Raw genomic sequence first — 17,282 nt, 5'->3', positions numbered from 1 at the left:
CGTCGGTTAGCGCTGTTCTGGCGGAGCAACCATGCTCGATTGGCCACGCTCATGTCGAGTATCTATAGCGTCACGGATATTGTTATCAATTGACTATTTTCGTCGTTGCGCACACCCGTCGCGAACCCAACTCGGAATTATTCACCGACGGTAAGCGGCATCGGCGTCGATCCGCGTGGTTCTGAAAGAAAGAACGAGCCAACTTCCTACGACATTCCGTGGAATAAACGGTTTTCGACGTAATATCGAAATTCTAATTCATTTGCGTTCTGTGATACCCATGGCAATTACACTCCTCGGGAACATTATACGACCTTTTGTCAAGAAAAGCAGAAATTGACAATTTTCTTTATGTGCCCCAAATGATTCGATGCACAATATTTGTAGAGCCGTGGAATGAAATCTATACGCGTCCAAAAGACTAATTACTGCTTATTCATATTTTATTACTCTCATCTAAATTATTACTGGGAACATTGCGATGTTTGTTCTTGTTCATTTTAAATCCTAATTTTAGTGCATGCGTTGTGCCGCCATGTCCAAGTAAGTTGGAAATGAAAAGAAATAACCCGCCCTTTATTTTATTTTTTTTATTGCACCGTGAAAATTTAGGACCGAAGTGACCTGGATTGATGAGCGGCGAACGTACCGCATAAACTAGTCTGATATGAAATGTCTCTAGGATCAAACGTCGTGTAAGCCATCCAAAACTAGCTTCACGCTGCGACTGCTTCCACGCTACCCTTTCAGAAGTGCAATGGCAACTAGCGACTCCAAATACAGTCTTTCCCATCGCCCTAAAATAACCAAAAAACAAAATGAGATGTATGATTGGGAGAATCAGTGGCCGAGAGTGCCACACTCCGCAGCTTGGAGCACATGTAGCGAAAAGTCGCGCTGCAGCCCCAAGGACTCCTGGGCTCAATCCCACCCCTGCTCGTTTCGATCTACATGAGCATTGCACCTCCGCGTGGTCGTGTATGGCACTACTGCGTGTTGCGCGTTAAAGGCCCCCAATATACCATTCGTACTGCAGTGACTAAATTTCTCATCTTTGACGAAGACACCAGATGTCCATTGGGGCCGACTGATTTTTCGCTATTACACATACACGCAACACAACTACGTAATTGGGGTTGAATTGTAAACCGCCAACTTTCATGTCAAGGGCAGTTGATATAGTTTCTTCGCCGTTCGCGTCTTGCTCAATTTATTTTAGTTTCGATGGTGGCAAGCAAGTGTTTGACGACGGATTCGACTGGATCTGAGTCTGAGCTGGACATAAGCGCGTTCATATCCACTTCGTGCGGGGCGTTGTGCTGACGTCAAGAACGCGTTGCCGTTGTGTCTACATCAACCACCAAAAGTTACCGGAGGGGAGGAGACCGAAATTAACTTTCAGTGGCTTTTGCTAGAAAGTGAAGAGTTCGCGTGCACTGGCTTGGTAACCGCTCAAGGCGCGCGATCGTCCGCGCACTTTGTCTCACGCAAGTACCTCATCCATTGTGAAGCCACATGCTAAGCGTGGGAGTGAAATTCTCAAACAGGCGAATTAACAATGGGGAAGCAGAAACGCGAAGCGCAAACAACCTGTCGACAGCTCGACAAAAGCCTTCCGAAATCGCGGCGATGTCTCTTCAGCGCTATTTTGAAAGCGTTTTGTGTTAACACAATAGATTGAAGAAAAAAAATTGATATTCGTGGTGTTGCCGGTCAAATAAAAACAACTCAAGCGTTGCGTTTTTTATTTTTTTTTTTTAGGTACAGGAACATTTGTTTTTCTGTAAAGACGACGTGGCTTCCTATTGACGCAATCAGCGCACTCAGGTCCCTCCCTCGAACGACACTTGTGGCAGTAGCGGACCCAGGTTGGGATAAAAAGAGCGCCTCGCAGAACATCGTGACAGCCACTGGGGACAGCGCCAGGGAAGCATGCTGTCCGCGCTCTCGCTGGCGCTTCTCTGCGCCGTCGGAGCCGGCGTGGGGCCGGTCGCCCAGGCCGCAGAACGGCCGAAGAAGATACTCTGTGACCGGCAATATCCATCCGGCAAGCGCCTGTACGACTTCACCTTCAACAACACCCTGGAGACGAAGGCGATCCCCCTGAGCCGGTTCAGGGGCCAGGTCGTCCTGGTGGTGAACGTGGCCACCTACTGAGGCCTGACCCACTCCTACCTGCAACTGAATGCACTGCAGAAGAGGTTCGGGAAAAGGGGGTTCAAAGTGCTCGGGTTCCCCTGCAATCAGTTCGGAATGGTGAGTTGCTTGGCGACCACGCGGACTGCCTAAAGCCGCGGCTACACTGCTACGAGATCTTACAAAAGACGGCATGCAGATACTCTCTTGAGGCGTTAGTCATGCTTGTGTGACGGCCACATTGTGTCGTCCGAAAAACCGTCTGTAGACATGTTCGCACACTGTACAGGTTTTTTTTTTTTTTTTAACCTTACAGATTTGTTTTTAAAGGAGCACTGACAACCCAAAATCGCATTTTTTTTTATTATCTAAAACGATGCAAGTTGCAGTCATAGACACGAAAAAAAAACCGCATCGCGAAAAAAACTTTTCCCGCGCGCGCGCGCGCGCGCCTTTTTATTATTGGCGTTTGATTCTCCCGCCTCTCGCCTCCTCGCTTCTTTTCATTCGTGACGTCAAGAATCACGAAATTTAGAAGCTTTGTAGGCGACATCTCTATAACATTTAATAACGGCAATCCTAATACATGTTTTTTAACGCAACTGCGAACGCACTACGGCCCTTCTTTTTGAAATACCAAAAATCGGGAGTTCGTTGTGGTGCCGTCTCCTGTATTTGTATCCTCCCACGGAAAACAGGCGACACCGCTAAAAGCCGGTCCGCCGGCGCTGGCTCCTTTCCTCCTCGCTTTGGGTCGCCATGGCAACAGCAGGGAGTCGTGAAGGAAAATGGACTCTCAGACTCCGCAATACTTGACGTCAACGCACCGGCGCGGATAGCGCGGGAACTTCGAATTCGGCATTTGGAAATTGTTTTTTTTACTTCACAAATACTGAATTCCCAAATTTCGAATTTTGAGGGTAATGTCCCGGCATCGTTTTCAATCGTTTCGGATAATAAAAAAAAAAATATATGATTTTGATGTGTCAGTGCCTTTTTAATAAAGCCATGAAAGCTACACTAATGCGGTTTGTGCAAGTGAGTCGTACGGCCAAGAGGACATAGTATAGGGAGATAGTCGAAACTATCAGTAGGCTGATAAAGTAAAATGTGTAAATTAACTTCTTTAATTACTGCAAATAGACATATAGTTCCAATCGGAAACTTGCCGATCATCATCGAAAACCACTAAATCAACTCTTTTTAAAAGGTATAATGCCGGGGCAGCATTTAACGGCGTTCTGTAAGAACGCAACACTATACTTTTCATTTCTCATACGCTCGCATTATGCATGGTAGTCCCTGTAAAAATAAAATAGTGTATTAAGGAGAAAGAATATACGTTCTCTCTGTTCACCTGTAAGCTAATAAGGCAGCGAAAGCTGGATCTACACACTCCCAATCCCGCGAGCTTACGGTGACAGGGAATTATCCCTGGAATTTTGCAGACAAAGCTAGCGTGCGCATGCTCAGTAGCTCCGCTAAGACATCAAGAAGGCAACGCCGGTTTCTTCTCGGCTGTTCGCCTCTTCACGATGCTTTCTATTTTGTTGAGCTTTCTGTCTTAAAAATGTCATGAATTGATATCGGATTGGAATTTTCATGACTTTGCAGAGGCGTACTGGTCCAAGACTGGCCAAATATACTCGCACGGACTGTCACTTATTCAGAAGCTTCTTTGTCGCGTTGCAATTGCGAGGATAAAAGGGTTTACTTCCTTCAGTCTTGCCTTTGCCAAACTTGATGACATAATTGTGGGATCGAAACCACACCCCTGATGACAGCCGAGCGCGGCTCACGGATTGGACACGAGAACTGCGTGAGCGCTTGACTTCGGCTCGTAACAATCAATGCCTCGGCGGACACTGGGAGGGGGGTGGCTTGTATTCAACCACTGCGATCATGAGAATAGCCGAACACTAACAATACTTGGAGCTTAGTACCCGTTTTCTACCTTGCCAACCCCAGTGCGTGGCTATGATTAATGTTGGCGGCATACGATAGGCACCAGGTCACGTGGCCGCTGGTTCTGGCTCCGAGTTGAGGGGATGAACGACGCTCATATTTCTCGACTGCGACTGCCATTGCCTAAAACCAAGGCAAGTTCATTCGTTTACTACTAACGTTGGGGTGTGATTCTAAGTAGTATTTAGCGAAAGTAAGAAAATCGTTTCATGGCTCCTTTATTGCTGCTGAATTGCCTGCTCACATGTGGCTCCAGTTCTATATTATCATATTTTCATTAAAAGTAACGAGTAATTCAAGTAGTGAGTTATTAATATTTTGTAACAAAAGTACATTACAAGTTATTGCCGCGAAAAAGTGAAGCGGCAATTACAAAATTACTTGAAAAAGTAGCGGATTGCAAGTGATCCGTTACTTGTAACGGATTACTTTTTAAGTCTGCTCGAAGCGAGGGAATGAAGCAACAGGAGAGGCAGTGAGAATCGTGACGTCACATGTCTCGTCGGCCGTGTTCAGTCGAGCACTTTCTTTTCCAAGGGTACGGCCATCCGTTAGAGATATGTATGAGGGATGTTTTGGGGATTTTGCAGCGTCCCGCCTATCGCTTCAACCTTTTTTTGTGAGCTTAAATTTTCGGTTCAGTATCCTTTTAACTGACCGATCTCACCAGCCGGTTTCGTTACGTCGTCACTTCCGCGATGATCGAGAAAGTTAGACTTTCTGCACGTGCGACTGCTTAGCTGAAGGTCTACGCGAGCACAGAACGGGGTGGCGCTGTCTCGTACACTTCCGCCAAACGTTAACTATACTTTGTTTCAACTTAGGTCCAGACGCAGCCGACTCTACCAGCTAATAGACCAATCAAGTAGTCGCAACTCACTGAGCCTATTTTTTTTTTTTTATGATTGGTTCAGCGGTGATAGAGCATGTACTGAAACATGACGGATACCGCGATGATGCGCTTTTGGCGCTGTCTTAGTGGTACCATCAGCTCGTATATCGTCGGCTGCGTTTGTACTTAAGTTGAAACAAAGTATAGATCAAAGTTTGTTGCCGTCTGCCCCCCGTGAACTAAAGCTATGGCGGCGAATACCCGGATTCGTCGCCACGGCACGGGAAAATCACTAAGACCGACTGTTTCTGCTGGTTTAGTGGCGACTGCCTTCGTGATCAAATGAATGACTAAACGTGCTGTGCACTTTTCCCTCTCGTCGTCTTAGTTGTCGCTGTTGAAGATCGGTCTATCGGAAAATTGTTTGTGGAATAACGCCACGGGTTGAAAGATGCGTAAAAGCGAAACGGTCTACTTTCTTCAATGTTCGATGCCATATTAACCGTCAAACACCTTTCTTTTTATCAAAACTGTTGTTAGAGGAAACAGTTGTCCTCTATCTCATTCTCTCTCTCTCTTTCTATTTTTCTTTCTCACTCACTTTCTCTCTTTCTCTCTAGTACTTCCCTTAGTTTACCGGTGATTGCATGTCAAAGGAAGTTTATTTGTTTTTCTGATCTCAGTCTTCTCACTGACGAGCGTGTTGTTGTTATCTGATTGCAGCAAGAGCCCGGTACTCGCAGGGAGATCTTGAGGGGAATAAAGTACGTGCGTCCCGGCAACAACTTCATACCCGAGTTCCCCATCTTCCAGAAGATCGAAGTGAACGGGGAAAATCAGCACCCGTTCTACACTTTCCTCAAGGTGGGTTCGCGGTGTAGCCCCGGTACATGCTCATGCTAGTTTCGAAACAGAGAAGCTCGGAGGAAGACAAAACCCGCTCAGATGGCAGATCAATTTTGCATAAGCTACATCTCTCTGAAGAAAAGTAAGAAAGGCCCAGGTCGCAGCCGAAGTGATCACAAACACCCGTCTATAGGGGATAAAAAAATCTTGCGAAACGTTCCCCCGTTTGTCTTAATTTCATTTTTTGTACACTCCTTACCTTGCAGCCAAGTTTCATATTCAGCGGTCCCACACTGGCCCGATGATCTTTCATATTAGTCAAAAAGCTCAGCAGCAAATTTACGATTGTTTCCCCCTTTAACCACTGTCAGCTGTTACCGGTTTTTTTTTTTATTGTAAATTAACATGCGCCTGGGAAAATCAAAGGAAGGGACAGTTTTAACAAAATACCAGAAGGAAACGAGAACAACTACGTAGGCATAGTTCTTTGTTCCCTTCTCCCGTTCTCATTATTTCTGATCAATCTATACCTATTTCATTTTGTAAGTTCTTATAGTCGATCCAAAGCCAAGCACCTGTAGTGAGACACACGCTGTGCGGAATATCATGTCTGAACAAAAAGACCATACGTAAGACGGTGCGTACGAGGATGTAGATGCACACAGTTATGACACGCAATGTTTGTGCATGATTGTATAGATCAGGGGTGGCCAGGCTGGCCTGGCCTAAAAGCCACGAACAAAACCGCAGAACTTCTAAGAGCCGCGGGGGGGCAAATTTAACTTTTGTACAGAGTCTGACTGTACGTAGGGGGGTACAAGGCTGTACGATTGTACGTTTGGGAGTACAAGGCTGCCAAACTGCAAGCTGCAGTGTGCTTTATTCTGAAATTCTTTCTTTTTTTTCCTGGGGAAACGCGGAAAGGGGCGAAAGGGGGGGGGGGGGGGGGGGGGGGGGGGACCAGCACTTGGATTAGCAAAGAGCCGCATGCGGCTCGCGAGCCGCGGTTTGGCCACCCCTCGTATAGATAAACTGACTAAATGGCTGTCTAAACAGGACATGCTTTCTGCTGCGCACGACAAAAAAGAGTGCATGCTTTAAAAGAAATTTAACGTTTCGGCTCGCACGTCTGTCATCAGTTAGAACGTCAACCACGCAAACATCACTGCTCTCCTCCTCCCCCCTCCCTGGCGCCCCCCCCCCCCCCCCCCTCTCCGTTTCTTGTTTTCGGTAAGTTGGGGACTGGCAACAACAGCGGAGGCATTGACGAACTCGGCTAGTCTTGCCTGGGCACTTGACGGGCCTAGCCGAACTAGCTTTTGGCAGAACCTCACCGGAACTTCCGGCGAGCGGCCCCCCGTTACAAAGGGGTCGCCATTAAATTCAATCCAATTCAAACGACAGCCTTCAGAGTGTGTAAGTGGCTACGTCCTACCCTACGTCGTAAGCTGCATGAGCACGCTTCAAGGCTTGATGCAAGAAAGCTACCTGAAAGTGACTTTCTCCTCGATAATAAAAAAAAAAAATAATAATAAAAAAAGTTCGAAACCTTCGCTTCCAATCCGCTTCGTTGTGCAGTGCAGAGTATGTCCTGTGTGAACATATCTTTTCATCATGGCAACAAAAACAAAAAAAAAAGTCAAGATACGAGCTCTCGTGTGTAGTATCATGCTGATTCACATTGCAAAACCTATACCAGGTCGTCCGCGTCCTTACCATTGTTGTCTTTCTTCACATTCGCAGAGTCATTGCCCCTCACCGAACCCGGCTTTCAACGCCAAGGAGAGGCTCTTCTACTCACCCCAACACAACAACGACATCCGTTGGAACTTCGAGAAGATTCTGATTGACAGACGAGGAATTCCGGTCAAACGTTACGAGCCTCGCTTCATGCCTGAAGACATCGCCGGTGACATCGAAAGACTCCTCAGTCGTGATGAAGACGCTTGGCGTCGACTAGAGTGAAGAGTCACAGACCACTCTGTGCATGCAAGCAACAGGACCTTAGCTAACTATATATTTCTTTCGCAATGCCACTATAGCCCCTTCCTCTACCAGATATGTTGCTACAGTCACAGACAAAATGAGAACGGCAGGGAGGTTTTTGAGTTGTCCCGCCTCCAGCGCCAGCTTCCTGCCTTCGATAATGCTTTGGCATCTCGTGAGCCTCGAGCGTGCACCCGCAACCAAAGCACGCTAGAAGGCTACGAGCACGCGCTGGAGGCCGGGTGTCTGGAAGAAACGACCCGCCGTTCTCACCTTGTGAGCGGCTGTAGACTCTAAAAAAAGGGGGGTGTAGGCGTTACACCCCTTGTCACATATACGACACCCCAAAACTGTAGCTTGATGTACAGCGCACTGACGTTGTACTGACGCTACCAAATTTCACGAGCGGCTTGATAGCCGCGTTGTACAACTCATTAAAATAGTTAATGTATGTGTGACTGACTGCAAAAAAAGTTACCGGGGTTTTCTAGGCTTAACTACAAAACCTGTGTGTTTTTTCTTTGTAGGCTTTCATACGTACTTTGGCTGTTTAATATGTTAAATTGCCCCGTCATCAACCCTCTTGCAAAAGTTGGGGCAGTCAGTTCGACGTCAGCGCGCAGTACGTCCAACTGAAATTTCGGGGTGTCGTAATGTGACAAGGGGTGTAACGTCTACACCCTTTTTTTTAGAGTGTAGCGCGCGTTTCGTATTCGAAACAGCAATGAGCGGCTGACGCATAGATCGTTCGAACGCCACTGATTGGGGAACTGTCAAGGTAGCTCGTATGACGAATGGTTCTCAAATCATAAGAAGGAACGGTTCTGAAGATGGCTGTCGGAAAGCCCCCTTGTGCATTCGGGGTCTTGATACCATGACAGTTCTGGCCACCACGCGACGTCTCTTCCATCGGTGGTGTCGGGCGAACCGCAATTAAGCACTCTCAGTTTGAATCGAATAAAGTACCCAAGAAATTTGACTTGGGTCGTTATTGAATGTCCTGTCTGTCTATGCTGGAAAAAGCGGTGGAGAAATTGCATCGTGACGTCCTCGGTGGGAGGAGCCTAATCTCCATTGCCAACAAACTACATCGGAAGAGAACTGCACCGTGACGTGTGCGGTGACGTCGCCGAACAGTGGCGATTGAGTTGAAATTACATCGTTTTATTTTTCCCTACAGGGAATTTCGGAGAATCGCCGAGTAGGCTAGCGCGCACCAGCTCGGAGCACGTGGAGCAAAAGCTCGCGCTGCGTGACCCCGAGATCCTGGGCTCAATCCCCGCCCCTGCCCGTTTCGATCTGGATGAGCATCGCACCGGCGTGCGGTCGTGTATCACTACTGCGTGATGCACGTTAAAGACCCCGGGCTAGCTGTCGTACTGCACTGGCTAAATTGCTTATCTACAGTGGGTAAAAATGGTCGCCATGTTCAGGCAGACTAACCTCCTGCTGTATAAACAACTAATGAAAAATTTTACTTTTTGACTATGTTTCACTGCGTTAGTGCAACTTCTCTCGTGCTTCACGAGAAAGAAAAATGCTCCTTCAGGGGTTAAATTTTCGCTGAAGGAGGAAGCAAAAAAGAATAAAAGAGAATATTTACCTCAAGTTGGGTTCGTGGTGGAAGAGGAAAAAAAAAGAAAATCAGTTGTTAGTCCCACGGTGTGTATGGTTTTTCTTTATGCGTATGTTTATTCTAGCTCAGCTGGCCTTACCTGAAGTAGTTGCTGTAAAATAAAGCATATTTCTCTTTCTCTCTACCTGAAGTATGAACGAACTAGCTCAACTTAAGCCTGCTACCGCTGTTAGCTTGGGTTTTTGCTCAGCCAAATCGCTTATATGGGGTGCACTCAAATGAAAACACAATCGTGTGAAATCGTGTAAGAGTATTTAGAATATTTATCGATAACGCCTCTGAACTTGCATCGCTCGAAGAACTTCATTTTTGTGAGCGCCTTCTCTGCTTGAGTTTGTTCGAAACACAGCCACTTCGATCCGAGGCAATCGATGATAGCGTTGGTGCCATCGCCAAGTACGCGACTCACAGAGCACTGTTGAACACCAATGTTTTCGTCGCTCCCGACGGTTCCCTGGAAGCCGCCAGCGGCGTAAAAGCGTAGAGCTGCGAGGACTTGTTGTTCGACCGTCAGCACACGGGGCCCTTCACGACAACGCTGGAGCTTTCCGCGAAGCTGGGGGGCTATGTTGCGCTTTTTGCACTCCCAGGAGACTAGGGAGAAGGAAGTGACGTCAACAACGCAGCAAATGCAGATTGAATGTTGATTTTGTTTTCTTCTGTCAACATCCAATCTGCGTTTGCTCTAGTCGTTTACGTCACTTCCTTCTTCCAAGTCTCCTGGGAGTGCAAAAAGCGCAACATAGCACCCCTGGTCACACAACCAGCGAGTCACCCCCTTGGTCAGCCGGTATTCGCCCACAAACCTCGCATCGTTCGTCTCGAAAGCATCCCGGGGATCTCCAAAAATTCGATCCGCTTGCGAACCCTACAGTAGAGGTGCATATGTTAGGGTCGGCATCTTTTACGATGCAGATTGATCTCTGGCTTCGTATCGACCACTCAGTTAACTGCATCGTCAAAGTGCATCGTGACAACATTTTGACGTCACCGCCAACTGCATCATTTTACGAGCATAGCTCAAACTGCGTAGGGAAAAACTACATGCCAACGTCATGTCACGTGACCCGAGAGAATAGCCAATCAGTGCCCGATGCAGTTTTCTACATCATTTAGTTTGCGTTCCAGCATACGGGGACTGATACTGACGACAAGTATTCAGATTGTGAAACAAAGTAACCTTGAACTGCAGGGGCATTAAAAATCTTCCTGTGCTTCTTTCAAAACACCGTTTTCTTTACCATTACGCAAGGTTGCGACTTGAAGTGAACCGATGTCTAACCATCACGACAAGTTGGACGAAATAGGGACACTTAAGACTGCTTACGAGAAGGAATGCGAAAGCATTCCTTCACGCAGCGCATTCCTACAAGCAGTGCGCCACCTCTGCCTTTTGCACATGGCGATCCGGCGGTCACATGACGCTCCCCCACTGCGCAGGCGTGGCGAACCCCACCGCCTTTATGCCTTCCGTGACAATACGTCTGCGTTGCTATGCTTTCCTTTGTTTTGTTTGGTTTTTATTTCTGAGGCGCGTCCGCTTTGACCTTGAGCGCCCCCGTCGGGTTCCGTGACGAAGCATCTGCGTATCTGTGCTTTTCTTTCTGTTTTATTTCTGAACTCGCGTGCTTGATGACTTGCATTTAGGTGCCGTTTCGCTCAGCCAATGGGCATTTGGAAGATAATGGCGGCACAGCGCAGCACTGAGCTAGATTCCAGACGCCATGTTCTGCCGAGAAGTGGCGCGCGGCACGCGTCTCGAGCAGTTCCAGAACAATGAATGCCGCCATTTTTCCCAGGATAGAGGGACTTTGGACGGGGGCAGTAAAGGCGAGGCTTTTGGCACGCGGGGATACTGGACGAGTATATAGTCGAACGAGGGATTTTTGAGACGTGGGTCTAATGATGCGGGGCTTTTGCGACAGGGATTCTGCACGCGGTACAATCGTGCTGCACTCGTATTCGAGAGCTCCGTCGGCCGCCATTTTCCCATTGAAATTTTCAGAATATATTTATAACTTTTGAACAAGATATCGGTTCGTGCTGACACTCTGGCATCTGGTTCGAAAGCGCTGGATATCTTAATCAAGTACCGCCACTACTGGTCTACTGCAGGTGCCGGCGCAGCGCCGCCGCGACAAACTAGACTGGCAGTAACGTTGACTGGCAGCGACGCTCTGCCATTTTGAGCTCAAGTGCGTCCGAGCACACACCAGCTTGGCGGTACTTGTTTGTAAAATCCACAGAGCGCTTTATCTGGTTCGGAACTTTGGGCGGAGAATCGGCGTTCGGCGATGAGTAGTTTGTTTTTTGCGATGAAAACAAAAACGCTAGGTTTTTGTAGGGGACACCCTGTACCATCTTACAAAAGATAATCTGCGTACAAATTCGAACGCGAGTCACCGAAAGATCCGTGCTTCGAATGCCGGATGGCAACGAGTTCAAGGAGAAAACTGGGCACGCGGCATTCTAACCACGGATATTTTGGTGACTCGAGTTTGCGGACTGTCGTTTGCATGACGTATGCAGTGTGTGACGTCACGGCTATCTCTATTGGCGGTTAGAAATTTCTCAAGAATTTTACGTGCGCACGGACGTTGACAAAGGCACAATCGTGTCGTACACCATCAACCCAGTGTTTGGTGCTCGTGATTTGTTCGTTCGCTGTGCAAACCTAGTGTTCTAGACCTGCATACAGTTAGATCTCGAGACAGACGTAACGCAAGATATACGAGTGCCCTTGCTGCACCTTAAGCGCGTGTGTAAGTATACGGAATGCGTACTTCGGTGTGTATCACTACGGGACACAGCTGCTTCTCGAATCGAAATTTTAGTCTACCTATGCGATCAGCGAAGGAATTGTTCGGCTCCGGTACATTGTTCGTTACGTCATTACACTAATGCACTTAGCCCTGGGACCTAATACAGATCTACGCACGCGTTTTTTTTTTTTTTTTTCAAGGTCAGAGCGTCGTGTTGCTTCAACAGCTATAAATTACCGCAGGATTCCTGCTGTCCTTAAACCAAGCTTACAGTAACAACCCCCCTACTTTACTGTTCCTCTGTTGCAATCATATACCTGGGTAGTATATACTCAATCGCAGTAATTTTATTATTGTAATATACTTGCTTTTCCGAGTAATTCGTAACTGTAAATTATTACTTTTGGCGACAAGTATTTGTAGCTGCAATCCAACTACTTTTAACCTCAGTAATTGCTAAAATTTTAATTACAGTTCTCAAAGAAAAAAAAACTGCATTACATTTTGAAATGATTTATAGTTGTAATGAATTACATTTGAGCTCTATTGTAATTCTAATTGTAATTAACTAGTTTGAGAAAAAGTAATTGTTATTAAAATATATTTTCAAAGTAAATGACCCAAGTATGGTTTCAATTAAAATTTTCTTCCTCCTTCGCTCTCTCTCGCTCTCTCCCCCCCCCCCCCGCCCCCCTCTCTTTCTATCTCAATTTTGACGACACGTTTTTTTTTTTATTTAACCGCTTTTATAACCCCACGTGAGAGTTATTTCTTACTCTTCTTGTGGATCCGCGCTCACTAATTTGGAACACGGGAACATGAACCGCGCAGAGCACGAAGACCATTAACCTCGGAAGGTGATTCCACCCTCTACTCCATTTCACGATAACTTGGCGAATCGTGGAGGCTGCGCCTGCGCCCCCCCCCCCCCCCCCCCCCGCCCCTCCTCCCCTTTTCACCACCACCACCACCACTACCCACTAGGACCGTCGGAGCAACGCAGACAGACTTCTTTGACCGCAACTCGACACAACATTGAAGAAAGACGAGGACATGTTACATTTCAACAATACTAATACGGACCAACATTTTTCCGAAAACAATGTGACTTTTGAACGATATTCGAACGATCGCGGCCGTGTTATCGACCGCTTCTGCTCAAAACATCGCCCTGGCATTAGAATCCACCACCGATTCGAGGGTAAATTAAAAGTGTGGTTGTCTCATGAACTGTTCCCAAAGAGCTCGCTGCTCTAGCGAACAGCAGTATCGAGGCGGTGGACGTTACGAATCCGAACTTGGTTCGTTTCGCAGCAGACGACCTTTGGCCAGCAGACGACAGCCGGTTCCTCCGGATCTCGCATTTGGCGTAGTGACAGGAGTGCTCCTGTGACGTAGTGTCACGCGCCTCGCTTCGACGATGGGCCCGTAGCCTCTACAGTTCGCCAAGTTATCGTGAAACGCAGTATACAATCTGACACGCTGCTGTACGTCAGAACGGGTCTATATCAAAACGCCAGATCGTGAGAAGGCCAATCGTCAAAACGTCAAAAATAAAACAAAACAAATTTATAAAGTCAAAAATGAAAACGCAAAGAAACCAAAATACTGAAAAGTCAAGATGTTGAAAAATCTCCTTACAAGTATAGTTGTGCAAAAAAAAAAACACATATATAGCAGCCGCTTTGGACAGCAAGGACAAACTCGACGTTTTATTGAGCTGTCATCGACAAGTTGCGCAGGACCTAAAGCCGCGAATACACTGCTAATACATCAAACGCAAGACAGTCTGCAGATAGTGCCTGAAGGAATGAGTTTCTTCCTCATAGACATGTTTAAAGCATACACATGTATGAAGGAAACATGCTCGGAACGTGCTTTAGATGCGGTGAACACCGCGACTTTGGTATGACGTGTATAGAGAGTGACTTCGCCTTTAACAATGCCGATTGTAATAAAACATTGCTGGTATAAGTATCGGAGGAAGCCGAAATTGTTTGCCTGATGTTAAAGCTCGTACCTCGCGAAGGGAAGCATCAGGGGACATCGTATGCACGAAACATATTTATTCACGCCTTCTTAGAACAATTATGAGTAATCCGAGCCGTTCCAGACGTCGTGTGCGTAGCATGTATCGCTGGTAAGTCCTATACGTTGTCACCAGGTTTTGGATTTTGTACGCCTCTTTCGTACGATGCTATGTAATAAATCGAAAGGAAAAGCTTCGTACTCCTTCCTTGAATTTCAAGATATGGTATGTTTCGAGCGTCTCAAATGATATTTTCTGTCTTCGGTCCTACGTTGCAAATAAATTATTTTTTTTAGCATTTTGATCTTCATTTGTGTGTGTGTCTGTGCGCTCTGATGTTTCGCCTGCATGTGTTTTTCTTTCTTGTGTTTCGAATGTGTTGACGTCAGAGCAGCGGTGAACAATGCACAATACAAAATATGTGTACCGCGAAAGTGGCAGGAATGCGAAGATACTCGTAGTCCGCGCAAACCGCAGACCTGGTACCGGACATTCGTAAACGACGCTTGCTCTGGTATACAAAAATTTACACGAGCAACATGAGAAGGAATAGAGATAGAAGAACACGTTCTGCTCGGTAACCACTTCGTGAGATTTGTGAGACGACGCACTCAGTTGTCTACTCGCTGCGCCTATCGAGAGATGGCGCCACATTCATCGCTAACTTCGTCGTCTCTGAACATGCCCTCCGTTGCCCTTTGGCAGTTTTGTTGCTCTTATCTTTTATAGTAAAAGAACTACGCCTTAAAATTTTATGAGTTAAACTGACCAGCTCAGTGCACAATCGGTGAAAGTTTCAGCTTTTTTATGCAGGCGCCGATTCTTCTGGCTCGTTTTAGAGCGTAGTATTTACTGTATCCTCCTTATATATCTTGGGTTCATTTAAATTTTATATCTGCCTTTGAGACAGATATATGAGACAGAGATATAATTACAGTCTCGTCAAAAGTACGTGCAAGTCAAGCCCAGCCGAACGAAATACGTGTGCGTGCTGACTGCGAGACACGAGCATATTTAAAGTCACTGCTGTGTGAATTTATTATCGTATAGGGTCCCGATACCCGGCTTACCGCGACACGAAAATTCGACAACATTGCACTGTTTTGCCACTTGTGAAACGCTGTCAATCATATTGAAGTGTTTCTGCTTCCTAACTTCTTGTCAAAAGTTTTGAGTCAGAAATCGGAAACAGGAATTGCCAAAACATCCGAATGATTCAAGTGCTGCAAAACAATCTATTTTCTATACAAGCTTTTGCGCAAGATGCCCGAAAACAAAAATATATCGCGCGCTTTTCTATAAAATAATTATTTTGCACCAATCAAAACAAAAATATTACGAAGTACTTAGAACACATTATGACCAACCATAGTGTATCAAACTTTCCTAAGTATTACAAAAATTCAATTTTTATGCGTCGTAGACCAGGTGAATTTGAGAAAAAGAAAACGTTTTTCTCATACCAAAATATACTACGCATCACCAAATCCTCCTAATGGTTCAAACCAAATGTCAAAGCTTCGGAACTTACTGTTACCTGATTAAAGATTTATAAACGATTTTTGGAAACTTTCAATTAATGAAAATGACGACCAAGGACGTCCTCCACTACATGGAGATGAATGGCGCCTGATACCGGAAACATACCTAATTTCATTTATTCATTTTTCTTTAAATTTCTTACAGCTTTTGATTTTGATAATGGTAAGTTCTGAAAAATGAGGCATCTCTTCCTAACCGCTGGCGCTACATTTGGTCTGAGACTGACTGTTCGAGAATGCGCGGTTTATTTTTCACGCGAGAAAAACACTGTCCTCTTCTCTTCCAAGCAGCTGCGAGCGAGAGCTCGCGCTGCAGAACTCAGTGATCCTGGGTTCGATCCCTACCCCTGCCCGTTTCAATCTGTATGAGCGTCGTACCGGCGTGATGTCGTGTATCACTACTGCGTGGTGCACGTTAAACACAACAGGTTAGTGGTTTGTACTGCACTGGCTAAATGTCCCAACTACATCTGAAAGATAGGTCCCCCGTTGAGGCAGGCTAAGTTCTAGGCTCATACACACTTCCCTTTTTTTCAGGTACCCAATAAATCGAAGAGTGTCCGAATAGTGTCCTCTAAAGTCTGCTCCAGTCATTTCTGTCGGTCGAGTCCACACCAACCGACGACAAGAGTACATCGTTCAACGCGTGACAACGACATATCCAAGGAGCGGCTGCGGGATGCAATTACAGCTCGAAAAGACAAGCGACCTGACTCATCCATCTTAATCCATCTCTAAAGTGGGTTGCCATCCGGCACATATAGCCCTGCTGTACCGGTGACTTCGTCGTCGCCGTCGTATCAACGCGCAGAAAACAGACGGTCGCGGTCCATAGAAACATAACAAAAAAACACAGGCGAGTAGCATTATGCCTAAAAATATTACAATAGTTCCCTAGAATGCGCAAACAGTGACCAGGCAGTACAGACCACGCGGTCTAATAGCAGTCAGCGAATGGAGGGTCAGAACGGCCGTGGAGGTGCTTAATGTGCCTACTCATCCGCCGCGCTTGATACCTAGCCACCCCCGACGCACGCATGGTAGCCGTGCGACCGCGTGGTTTGTAGTGCCTGGTCGCTGTTTGCACATTAGCTCATATCACTATCCACTGTACATTTCTGAAAATCGTACAGCAGCGTTGTGAGAGTTGCTCTAAGGATAATTTTTTTGACAAAAGAAACTTGGTTTCCACTATTTGGTTTGATCGCACTTCAATCTACAGCTTATTGCACCCGAGCTTGAGCACACGTTAGTTTTTATCGTCTTTTTGATTGTTCGCATGCATGGAAAGCTCGATGTCTAAACTAAACTTTTAATGACGTCCTAAACAATTGCGCTTTTGATCTATGGTTCACAGTAATTTTGGCGTATAAAGGGTTGAAAGGATGTGGGAGCCTCAAAAGCTCACGAGTCTGAGGGGCTGAAGGGTTTGAAGCGCTGAAGGAGGGAGGTGGATGATGGGCTGAAGGGGTTTGAAGGGCTGAAAGAGACTCATGACACATCAGAGCTGAAGGGACATTTTCAAGAAGGAAGAAAAGGTTTGGGAAAG

The 17,282-nt window shown here is 46.4% G+C and overlaps 1 pseudogene; it reads left to right on the top strand.

The window, feature by feature from the left end:
* The first annotated feature begins 1,874 nt into the window (after nt 1-1,874).
* Nucleotides 1,875-8,049, top strand: LOC8023581 (annotated as a pseudogene).
* The last annotated feature ends 9,233 nt before the right edge of the window (nt 8,050-17,282 follow it).

Source organism: Ixodes scapularis, unplaced genomic scaffold, assembly GCF_016920785.2.
Source record: "Ixodes scapularis isolate PalLabHiFi unplaced genomic scaffold, ASM1692078v2 PGA_scaffold3__209_contigs__length_174095766, whole genome shotgun sequence".
In the NCBI taxonomy this organism is placed as follows: domain Eukaryota; kingdom Metazoa; phylum Arthropoda; class Arachnida; order Ixodida; family Ixodidae; genus Ixodes; species Ixodes scapularis.
The sequence above is the reverse complement of the archived record's forward strand: the minus strand, read 5'-3'. Positions and strand labels throughout refer to the sequence as shown.